The sequence below is a fragment of the Schistocerca piceifrons genome, chromosome 9 (genome assembly GCF_021461385.2).
Source record: "Schistocerca piceifrons isolate TAMUIC-IGC-003096 chromosome 9, iqSchPice1.1, whole genome shotgun sequence".
In the NCBI taxonomy this organism is placed as follows: Eukaryota; Metazoa; Arthropoda; class Insecta; order Orthoptera; family Acrididae; genus Schistocerca; species Schistocerca piceifrons.
This window is the reverse complement of record NC_060146.1, coordinates 94,748,460-94,759,665: the sequence shown is the minus strand read 5'-3', so window position 1 is coordinate 94,759,665 and position 11,206 is coordinate 94,748,460. Positions and strand designations below refer to the sequence as shown.

Sequence of the window (11,206 nt, the reverse complement as noted above, 5' to 3'; positions counted from 1 at the left end):
TGACCTTCAGAAATTCCTTCTAAGGTGATCTATATATCGGTTCACATCTGGAATAATTCGTAAAATAGTACACTGTAGTATTCGAGTATTACGCTGCACTCTGGAATAGCTTTCACCTGTTGCAAAAAATCTTAACCTAAGCATGAGACGATTTTTAGAAGAAATAAAATTCGTGATTTAAATAATGAAACAGTGCACCAGTTACGTAGTTTTTCACGGTTTGCGAAAATTTATTCTCACGATCAAATACAAATTCGAGTACTTACATACGTATTTTGTAGCGAAAAACCGAACAAAAGAAATCTGTCCGATTGAAATAACTGTATAAAAAAAGAAAACAGCAGAGGAAGAGAAGCAGAACACGGCACATCTGAACACCACCTAAAATATCAATGTAAACATTTCCTCTAGATAGTAAGAATAAACTATCGAATCGCACCATATTAAGCATGAATAAATACATTTCACTGACTAAATCATGAATGTCACAGTTACAGGCTCTCCAGAAACATCGATTATGGTGAGTGAAATTACAAAATGGCATTTCTTAAACGATTATCGTGTATGCACATATGAGAGGCTCCTTAAGTGACGGCGGATGGAAATGTTTGGTCTGTCATTCTCAAATAATTTATATATACTAAGATGGTATCTGTTCTTTCGGAGATGTCCGAAAGAACAGATACCATCTTACTATATATATATATTTAAGGTTCACCGGCCACTTGACCATCTTCTTCTTCTGTGCGAATGCACAAACAATGCCCGAACTCTTATGGGAATCGGCAACGCACCGCGAGTAACGAGTATATTGGGCGGGGCACTACGAACGTAGTGCGGGACAATACGTTGAGAACGTGTGTTTCGCGGGAGGCGTGCAAGAGATAAATTCCTGCAGTCGCGCTATTCCCTGTGTCCTCGGTGGCTCAGATGGATAGAGCGTCTGCCATGTAAGCAGGAGATCCTGGGTTCGACTCCCGGTCGGGGCACACAGTTTCAACTGTCCCCTTTGACGTATGTCAACGCCTGTAGGAAGCTAAGGGTGTTCATTTCATTGTAATGTCAAATAATTTACGTTCTATATGTCCTCGCACTGTAGCTCACGAAGCAAACTCCGGTGAACAGTTCGACCTTCTCTTCCCGATGTCCACGGTAGCGCACACAATCGTTACCATTTCTCATTCTTTTCAAGTAATACACTCGCCATCAACATATACTATTGAAAAAGGGGATTGACTGTTCGGCATCCATTATTACCGAACACGTATGACGAAAAATTTTGCGGTTGTATAAGCTCCAGTGAGGTAGTTCGGTCACTGATGTTTGACGAAATCTTTGACAAAGACCACTGTCAAATATGATTTAAAGTGTAATACGGACCTCAGGCATCATGTGTTTGTGTTGACCGGTAGTGACACTACATTGATGACGTCACACAGATGTGCTCTCAGGCCTGTATTTACCGTCGGCTAACACCGCTGACCAAGATCGTGGAGCTGCGCCGGCGTGTGTTGATGGAGCTTCTGGCGTATCTTCTAACGTTGTATGTAGGCTGTTCAGGTTTTTATGTTGGTAACGCCATGTAGCGCTCTATATGAAAATCACTGGGTGCAGTCTGTGGCTGGTTTGCATTGTTGCTATTGTAGTGTTGGGCAGTTGGATGTGAACAGCGCGTAGCGTAGCACAGCAGTGGTGGATGTGGGGAGAGAGACGGCGGAGTTTTGAGAGCGGATGATCTGGACGTGTGTCGATCAGAAAGAGTAAATTTGTAATACTGGATATCACGAACTGATATATATATGACTTTTGAACACTATTAAGGTAAATACATTGTTTGTTCTCTATCAAAATCTTTCATTTGCTAACTATGCCTATCATTAGTTTGTGCCTTCAGTAGTTAGAATCTTTTATTTAGCTGGCAGTATTGGCGCACGCTGTAGTTTGAGTAACGAAGATTTTAGTGAGGTAAGTGATTCATGAAAGGTATAGGTTATTGTTAGTCAGGGCCATGAGATTATTGAAAGTCAGATTGCGTTGCGCTAAAAATATTGTGTGTCAGTTTAGTGTTGATCAGAATAAGTAAAGAGAGAAATGTCTGAGTACTTTCAGTTCTGCTCAGCTGTTTGAAAATCAAATAACGTAACTGGTTAATCAGCACAATCATTCATAAATTATTCTAAGGGGACGTTTCAACGTGTGACAATTTGTATGGTCAGTACTGCTTTGCATTATCCTGCTGTAATACATTTAACAAACCTACCCATTCGTTTCTGAAAAAGAGATTATATTTCAAATTCCAGTACCAGCCCCCTTCTACGGGTAATTTTCACACCGTAGTCGCAGGTGGATCCCCGCCAGCTGTGACCCGCGCTCGTGCAATATCTGCTGCGGTGCCCTCCCCAGGGGATTCCCCTAGGGCGGGAGAAGGCCGTCCCGTGCCGGCAGGCGGTCGGTGGGTGGCTGGCGGGTGCTCAGCCCCGGCCCCAGCGAGCGCAGACACTGGCCTCGCCGGGCCGCGCCGGGCCGGGCTCATAATTCATGCAAGCGCCGGCGGGGGCGCAAGGGAGCGCGGGCCAACATGGCCGCGGCGCGCACTCCGTCCCGTCCCCCATACATCGTCTATCGAGCAAACATCCGGGGCTTGGGCGAAGCGGGGGCGGCGGCGGCGGCTGGCGCTAGAGTCGCCCCAGGCCTCTCCAGGGACCTGCTCGCACACACACACACACACACACACACACACACACACACTCACACACAGCGTTCGTCAAAGGCGGCGGCGGCGGACCCGCTCCTTGCGAGACGCAGGAAGCAATCCCCTCCCCCGCCCCCCTGCCCCCTCTGGCTCTGTCTCCGGCCGTCCTCTGGCCTCTCCGCCTGCTCCCCGCCTTTATTCCGTCCTCTCTGTTCCCCCGGCCTTCTGCGGCCCCTGGGGCAGCCAGTGTCTGCAATAAGGCCCGGCCTCCCACACACCCACCCCACACCCCGGTACAGTCGCAGCAGCCTCACGTGGCGCAATTACTCGCGGCCGTGTGTTCCGACGCAGCGAGCGTCGGCGAGATCAAAGAAATACGGCGCAGGAGTAGGGCTACTTGCGAGATGGCGTTTTAATTCCCAGAATAAAGACGGGAGCGCCGTCTCGAGTCACATACAAACACTGCACGGGCAAATGAACGCAGGTGTTCCCCAGGGATCAGTCTTGTCTCCCAAACTTCTACGCATTCACCACCTGTCCGCATCCTTATAATAGTTTTGCAAGTTTACACAAATGAACTCAGGTGTACTGCAGGGACCAGTCCTGCTTGCCTCACTTCTATGCACTGACAACTTGCGGCCTCTGTAAATTTATACAAACAGTGACAGGTGTACCCCAGGGATCAATACTGTCTCCACATTATATTCTGCAAGTGTATAAAAATGAACACACATGTACCACAGGAATCTGTCACAATTCTATACACATAAAACCTCTCCACGTCCTTATAATAATGTGCAACCTAATAGAAATGCTTTATTTGATAACATACTACGATAACCAAATAATGCCTCGCGTATTTATACCTAGCCTTACTTGATGAGTTGTGTTGAGAACAGAATGCATTTGCCTTACTTCTGCACAGTAGTCGCTCTAATCCTGTAACTGATTATCTCCTACCTATGCATGGACTGTATAGCCAAACTATATAATTTTATTTGTTGAATGCTTCTATGTTGTTTAAACGTTTTCTGTGGGAGACATGTCACGATGTATGTAAAGCCCTCTATTGGTTTAGTTCTTACGATCGGCGCGCGCCTGCATAAGATCGTAGCGGCCGACCCAACAGAGGGCACTGTTCATTGATCTGTCTCTTTTTCAGCTGTCATATAGACATTTTATCTTTCATAAGCAATTTATAAGTTGCCACAGGCAATGTATTACCCTATATTAATTATTCACCAAAAAAAAAGGGTCGGACCTATACTCTTCATATATTTCCTTTTAATGATTTTACATGGGTAACTGCATTCATCTTTTAATGTATCACAATTGGTATCTGTGATAGTTATCAATTTTAATCAGTCTGCTACATGCATTTTATCTAATGTGCTTTTATCAGATTATGTTTTTGATGACTACATATAAGCAAGCCCACAGTAGCGACATCTAGGGAGGGTGTAGGCAAACAGGTTTCTGGATGCTACTGTACCTCACTAGCTAGTTGGCAATAATCACTATGTGGACGATGCGACCTATCCTACACCATATTTTAAATCTGTGTGACGATGCTATGCTGATTATTTTTATATGTTTTGACGAAGCCATTATGGCCGTATCACTTTAGGACATGGTGTAGAAAAGGTACGTTATACCATATTTTATCTGTACATTTCCCTGTTTGCATGACAGTATATTGTGATACATATTGCTGTTTTATGTTAAAAGACACACTGCTCACTGGATGTATATATTTATTTATTTCAGATCTGAGGATGGTCATTACAGATTGAAACCTGTCATCGTTTAAAGAATTCATATTGTGGTCAGTGACTGGAATAAAAAAGCATTCTAATAGAAATGAACACATATGTACCCCAGGAATCAGTTTTGTCTCTCATACTTCTGACCACTCATCATCTGCAACCCCACGATACTCTGTAAGTTTACACAAATGAAATGAAACAATATTGTTCCACAGATCTTTTCAAGACTCAAATATCTGCATGTATATATTCAGACTGAAGCAACAAACGAAAATTTATACCAAGGCTGAGATTCGAACCTGTCCCTCAGTAGACAGATGCGACAGCCACTACGCCACTCTGACACAGTGGCTTTGCACACTATTGCACGGACTACCCTAGCACGCCTTCCTCTTCAGTCCAATCTCCCATTCACCCCTCAGCCCTCTTGGCATTTCCTCTAAATTCAAACAGCATTGCAGAACCTCTCCAACTGTATTGGAATAACACCTCAGCATTGAATGTAGTGGGGGATCCTGCCTGAAACCGAGGCATAAGTGCTTTAATCAACTAAACTGTATGGTTCCAGAGGTCTTTTTGTGTCTCAAACATCTGTGATGTATATCTGCAGATGAAGTGACGAGTGACGAAATTCATGTTTGAGACAGGTTCTTCATTTAGTTCAATGCTGAGGTGCTATTCCAATACATTTGGGGAGCCTCTACAATGCAAACCAAGTGGGCCGAGGTGTGAATGGGAATTTGGATTGAGGAGGGAGACGTCCTAGGATAGTCTGTGCCAGGGTGGCGTAGTGGTTAGCACATCTGCGTAATGAGGATCCCTCCTCGTGAAGCAGAGGCGCTAACCTGGGTGTGAATCCTGGCCTTGGTACAAATTTTCATTTGTTGCTTCATGTATGTATACATCACAGACGTTTGAGACCTGAAAAGATCTGTGGAACCATATAGTTTCATTTGCTTTCAAAGAGTGTTAAGCAGCCTACATCGTCAAAAATTTTTTCTATATCTGCAAAAGCTACAGGGCAGTACTGCGTTTTTTAATGTATTTTCTAAGTTGCAGAGTCAGTTTTGTCTGGTGTGCTTCTACATTTGCCCGAAACCCAAGCTGATCTTGAGATCGAGTTCTGCAAGTTTTCCATTCTCCTGTAAGTAATTCGTACCACAATTTTGGTTAGGTAGCATTCACCCTCGACAGCACTTGAGTTCTTTGGAATCGGAATTATCATTTCTTCTTCAAGTCTGAGACTATTTCATCTGTCTCATGCATCTTCTACACCAGATGGAATAGTTTTACAGGGTGTCCATAAAGTTCCTTTACAACTTCAAAATTTTGTTAGAATGACAGTTCTTGAAATATTTTAACAACATTTCTTTCCTTGTAATCAGTGTTTATAAAAGTTTTTTTGACATTGTTTAGTAGACCTCTTTAGTTGCACGAAGCACATCAAGACGGTACTTGATTTCTTGCCATGTTCGCTGTAGCATAACGTCATCATTGGTGGCAGTGGCATTACGAATCCTTTGTTTCATGTCAGCAATGTCTCTTATATGTGTTTCATACACGATATCTTTTACATACCCTCATAAAAAAGTCCAAAGGAGTGACATCTGGCGAACGCGGTGGTCCAGGAATTGGCCCATCCCTCCCACTCCATCTGCCTAGAGATGTTTCATTGAGGAACCGACGAACATGCAGTCCCCAATGTGGTGCTGTACCATCTTGCTGGAAAATGATAGTTGGTTGTAAGTCAATCAATTGTGGTGCTACATATTCGGTCAGAAGTCGAGGTAAACATTGTTTTCTATTAGTGATTGTACTACAATTCATTTTGGTAGGAACCCAAGAAATGGTGGTAAACCATTGTTGACTCTTTGAAGAAACATGGACAAATCATTTGGTTGTACATGATTCCACACCACACATTCACTTTTGGACTATCCCGGTGAAGCTCCACATTGGGGAGTTCAGATCCCCAGATTCTGACATTGTGTCTGTTTAATGTCCCAGAAGCGTGAAATTTACCTTCGTCACTGAAACAAACTCGCTTGAGGAATGCTTCATCCTCCGAAAGGGGTTCCAGCATGTTGAACGCAAACTCTGTCCGTTCTGGCTTGTCATTTGGCTCAAGGGTCTGTAACAGTTGCACTTTGTAAGCGTTCAAACCTTATGCACAGTTGAACGTGGCAGTTTCAACTGTCTGGCAGCAGTGCGGTTGGACTTCGTAGGTGAACGATTGAAGACGTTTAAGACGCGGTCGATGTTTTCCTCGGATGTTCTTGGTCACCCGCTCCTCTCTTTATCCAACACTGCCCCTGTCTCCATAAATTTTTTGTGCAATGTAGGGATTGAAGGGCACGATAGTGAATCTTTTCCATACTTTGTTCTGAAGTTTCGTTGAGTCTGAACATCCGATTTTGTCTCAATAAACCAGGACACACATTGTGCCATCTGTTGAGGAGTTGCCATTTTATAGAGGTTCAGTTCCTTCCATCAGCAGAGTATCTGAAACATAAAATTTTAGTATATATAAAAACTTTAGTAAACAGTGATTATAGTAAAAGAAACTTTGTTAACATATTTCAACAACTGCAGTTGTAATAAAATTTTGAAGTTGTAAAGGGACTTTATGGACAACCTGTATTACGTCAATTATTCAAAATAGTCTTAATCGTATTTATTATTTCAGACTGTTTTTGAATAATTGATTAATCACACTAATCGCTGCTTCATCTCTACAACCATGCTGTCCAGAAATCCCTGTATTATGGATGGAAATCATATAGCAATGTAATTAACAGCGTAACTTACGAAAGAATCGTTCTATGGATTGCTCATAGAGGGCAACATAGTCACAAAAGTAGTAACTAAAGTGACATTTTTCTACGCGGACAATCTTGACTGTTGCTCATCTGGTAATATTAATAGTGGAGATAAGAGGCAGAGAGTAGCAGGGCTATGCCCATCACGGACAAGTTTAGTGTTAAAACCGAGAGCGTGTGTCCCAGACAGAATGAGGCAAGACATGGTATCCTCCCACACGAAATGACGACGACGAGAAAATCAGAGAAATTCGGACACATTCGGAGTCTCACTGACAGTCACCGTTCTCACACACTATTCATAGTGTAAGTGGGTAAGGGTGAAAGCGATAGTGGAACTAATTTCCGTTTGTGAAGGACGGACGCAAATGCAGGAAGTTTAGGGTTAAGATTCATCGATAACAAGGTAATGGAGACAGATCACTATATCAGATCACACAAATTATCCGCAGAAAATCAGCCATTGTCTTGCTGAAGGAATTATCGGGATATAAGTGTACAATAATTAAAGGTTGGTTGGTTGATTGACTTGGGGGGAGGAGACCAAACAGAGAGGTACCCGTCTCATCGGATTAGGGAAGGATGGGGAAGGAAGTAGGCCGCACCCTTTCAAAGGAACCATCCCGGCATTTGCCCGAAGTGATTTAAGGAAATCACGGAAAACGTAAATCAGGTTGGCCGGACGCGGGTTTCAACCGTTGCCCTCCAGAATGCAAGTCCAGTGTGCTAACCACTACAACACCGTGCTAGGTGTTAATTTACGGAAAGTTGACAAAAATTGTATGTAGATCACCGAGCGTGGATTTGAAACATCCTCTCCGTCAATTAGCGAGAGCAATTGAACGTATTATAAAGCACCTTAGTATCTGAAAAATACACAATTTACTTGTTCTTCATTTCCATTTACTTTCTGAGGGCTTTCCAGATGAATCAAGAACACTCGAGAGCATAGTAAAAATGAACATTCAAAAAATTCGTAAAAATGTATTTCATATTCAAAAGACTCTCGAATGTTCTTCCGCCTTCCACTTCTCGTACAGTAATTTTTGGTTTGTGTGTTTGTGATCGCTGCCTTCAATGAACTTCACTCATTGTAACTCAGTTCAGTTTTTGATCTTATTCGTTGTACAGTTTCTTTATCACTCCTTGCTGAGTGAATCACACGACCCTCTTCTCAAATTTCATCTCGTTGCAGACAGGAAGCAAACGTAGTCTCTACTTGCGGCGCCGTTCTTGAGTGTTAGAGAAACAGTAAAGAGCTATTCTGCGTAACTGATCTTACCAGTACCTTGCAGTAGTAAAGGACGACAGGTAACATTCAAGTTTTCTCTCAGTCTGTTCATTTCTTTCGCTGTGAAACTAAACGTGCATCTCGTTCCTCATGTGTTTGATTTGTTTGCTGTTGCGTTTCCCTCTTTGCAATTCACCACTGGCAAGATCTCCTCAGAATGATGCTAAATGTTAATATTAATTAACATACTAAAATTCCACTTAACAGACTGTTCAGTATCTTCAATAATTTATTTTCCCTCAGAACTGATGCTGTTACTTTTCTTTGATAGGCTACAATGGATTTCCAAAATTATATTGAAACGTGAGTCTTTCGTCTATGTATACCCCACCCTGAAAACGGAACGTATGCCCACCACAATGGGATAACTGAACACTTTTAAACACTGTCGAATATCCATTCGAGAACATTGTCAAAGATCCTGGAAAATTCTATAATATTCTGGAACATTCTAAAACACTCTCGAAATTTCTGGGAGATTCTATAAATTCGAGAATACGCTACAACATTCTCTAATATTCTGGAACATTCTGTAACATTTTAGAACATTCTTTATTGACCATTGTGGAACATTCAGGAACATTCTGTCCAGTTCGGACACTTCAGCACCCACTCCCAGCTGCTTCCCGGATTTCCTCTTCTGACACTTACATCTTCGAACCCAACCTCCACAGTTGCAAAGCGAAACTTTCTTCTTGGATGGAGGATAGAGGGTCTGCGTACCAAATAACCGACATGGAGCTGCGGGAGCGAGTTGTGGAGTTATGGTAGCACTCACAGACAAACCATATTTACATTTTCTCTAGCTTCTGTTTTTTTTAATTTTGGGATGATATATTAACTTAAATTTGTATAAAGGAGGGCAGCCTTTTAAATGTCTGATACCACAAGAAAGAGAAACATTTAAATTTTACATGCTTTTGAAGGTGTTCAAACCAGTTATGGCAATATTTTAGCGATTCTGATGTTGGTACATCAAGAACGTGGTTGTGTAAAGATTCAACAGCTTCTTGAGGTGGTGAAAATTTCTGTCCATGAATTTTTTGTTTCATATATGGAGGCTAAAGAAAGGCGTTAGGTGATAAATATACTATCCTTTAAAATAATTACTCATTAATTTGAATTTTTTCACCGGCAATAAAAAAATTGTTTGTTGTGTATGTGTTAGGTGGCATTGTCATGATTTCATCGACGACTTGTGGCAGAAAATTTGTTGTTACCATTCATATGTTCCTCGATCACTTAAAAGAATGATCGCATGCCCACCAAAACCAAAGAAACGATTTACTCTTTTCTTTCATTGGTTTCGGTTCGTTTTGAAACACCAAAACAGCTGCTTGCTGCTTAGTTTCTGATTCACACGAATATATATCTTACAAATTTTTTCTCCGCTTACGATGTTGTATGCGGGTTTTATGTTTCGTGCAGTTTGTTGAGCATGTACTTACTGCAATTGACGCACTAGTACTAGTTTAGTATAGGTGTTCAGGGACCCTGACAAGGTGTATGAGAGTGTGAACAGAAGCAGTATCTAGCAAACTTTTCAGGAAAAGAAAATTGGAAAGATGGCTATGAGGAGAATCAAGGAAATGTATTAAGAAAGAGGTTTGAACAGAGAAAATGAGCCGAAGTAGGGCAGTGAATTATCCTGTGTACTTTTCGTCGCTGTTATAGCAGAGATAGTGACAAGAGTGACAGTGGGAATATGAGATGAAAATGATAAACATTGGTAGTTGGAGATGATTTAATGCTGTGGGAAAATGGCGGAGGAGGAATACAACAAAGGCTACATGTATGGGATGAAATGGTTAGACAGTTGGGACTGAAATATTATAGAAAGAAGTGTAAAGCATGATCATTACAAAGAGCAATAAGAGGAGAGGGACAAGGGAAATAAATATTAGAGGAGAAGCGCTAAAAATAACGAAAATTTATTCGAGTACCTGGGGAGCATAATAAGATAAAGCAAGAGTAAAAACAAGGAGATTAGTGAAAGGGGAAAGCAAGTCCATGGTTTCCTGCGATACATAAGAAACCTGGTCTGGAGCAAGGTTTGCGCCTTGATTTAGTGGCACATGGCATACTTAAGCCCCACGCCACTCGCAGTTGGCGCCAGGGCTGCTGATGTGTTCCTCCCATGGCAGAGAGCCCATGAATCAGGAACGCATGTGATCAAAGTGCTACTACGAGTCGACAGCACGAAATCAAGTGTGATGTCAAAGAAGCCACGGGCATTGTGCGGGGTGCTATATAGTGTTATGTATGGCCAGCAGTGGCTGCCTCCTTGGTTGGTTGGCACCCAGGACTACTGCCTGGTATTGGGGCCTACAATTGGGGAGAGAGTAGTGGTTATCAAGTCGACAACACAAGGGAGCCGCTCATACAACAGAAGAATTGGCCAGTTAGTGCTGTCTTGTAAGCTGGCAGTTGGTCAGACAGCAGTGGAGCCTGAAAATTTGGGAGCATGCATCTGGGATGGCTGGTGGCAATCTGTGATAGAGGGCTTGTATGTAAGGAGAATGTTGCGGTAGTGCCTGAAGATGTGTCCTGTAGAGCAATGGAAGAGTACAGACCTCAAGGGATGACTGATCAGCGAAGTGGCGACTGGCGACTACAGTAAGAGCATGTGGCACCAAAG

At 42.5% G+C, this 11,206-nt stretch overlaps 1 non-coding gene across 1 annotated transcript; it reads left to right on the top strand.

Moving 5' to 3' along the window:
- Positions 1-915: 915 nt before the first annotated feature.
- Trnat-ugu lies at positions 916-989 on the top strand. Its single transcript has one exon. It is a non-coding gene; the product is annotated as a tRNA-Thr (tRNA).
- Positions 990-11,206: the final 10,217 nt, after the last annotated feature.